The sequence below is a fragment of the Gossypium hirsutum genome, chromosome A02 (genome assembly GCF_007990345.1).
Source record: "Gossypium hirsutum isolate 1008001.06 chromosome A02, Gossypium_hirsutum_v2.1, whole genome shotgun sequence".
NCBI classification, from domain to species: Eukaryota; Viridiplantae; Streptophyta; class Magnoliopsida; order Malvales; family Malvaceae; genus Gossypium; species Gossypium hirsutum.
The window spans coordinates 79485571-79486875 of NC_053425.1; positions in this window are offsets into that span (position 1 = coordinate 79485571).

Sequence of the window (1305 nt, forward strand, 5' to 3'; positions counted from 1 at the left end):
TGTAGTACTAAGTGCGGACTTGGTACCCGATACTTTGATCACGTGTGGTATAGTGCAGGCTACAGTGTATCAGTGGTTAGGTCACGGGTGTACTAAGTGCAGGCTACTACGTGTACCGGATAATCGTCGCATGTGTAGTAAAGTGCAGCTACTATGCTAAGATGGTTGTCTACAAGGGAAAATGTGCAGCAATGAGTATCAGTATTACTCCAAAGAGTCAACCGGAAAATCGATTAAGAAAAAATTGAAATATAATGATAAATGCAGTTATGTTTTGATTTAGCAATGTGCAATATGATGAACATCGATAAGACAAAATGGATTAAGTGAAATTATGTAAGAGTGAATTTTAGTAGTAAAGCAGTGTTGGACAGTAGCAGTTGCGTGACTTTGAAAATTCACCAAAATTGTGTAAGTTGAATTAATTTCAAAACAAAAATTATGGAATTAAAGATTAATGATTCTATTTCTTTTTTTTTTTTTGAAATCCTATTAATGAGTCTATTTTCTTATAAAAGAAATAGGGGGAGCAAAAGGTTCTATATTATGTGATATTCTAATTTTTGTGAGACAGTATCAAATGAATACGAGATCCCTGTTTGGACTTTGAAAATCGTTAAAATTGTACAAAATAATTATGAGTTCTAATTTATATGAATAGATCTCATGATCTCTTCAGGAGGAATAGACAAGAACTTCATCCGAGTCTCGAAGTATGGAGATAAATAATTTTTAGTAAAGAGAGTCAGACCTGTTGGACAGCAAAACAGGTGAAACTTTATGAAAACTGTACTAATTGGGCTAAACCAAAATTTTTTAAATTTATGGGAGAAATTATATGAGTGTGGTTTCAAGGAAAATTAACGAAACTAAATTTGGAGTTTTGTAGGTCAAGATATGAATGATTTAGTAACTGTAACGTCATAAACAGGTTAACCTGAACATGTGTAATTGTACATTATAGTGTTTACTTGAAAGCATGTTAGTAATTGCTATGTAACTTCATATGACTTACATAGGCGTAAGCTACCATCCTCTCCATTTCTTTGAGTATTCAGGTCGGGTCGGGGTCAGAGATTCGTCGGAGGCCAAATCACACTATAAACTACATTTGGGAGAAATTTCAAATATTAGAAATATCAAGTGAGGGCCATGTAAAAAGTTGGTTTGTGATATGTAGTATTAGGCTTTGACAACGTATCAATCTGCATTGAGGTTATCGTTAATTAATCATGCCATGTCCTATGTTTTGATGTGATGATATAGTTAGCTTTGTTTGTTATGCATGATTGGTAATACATCAGG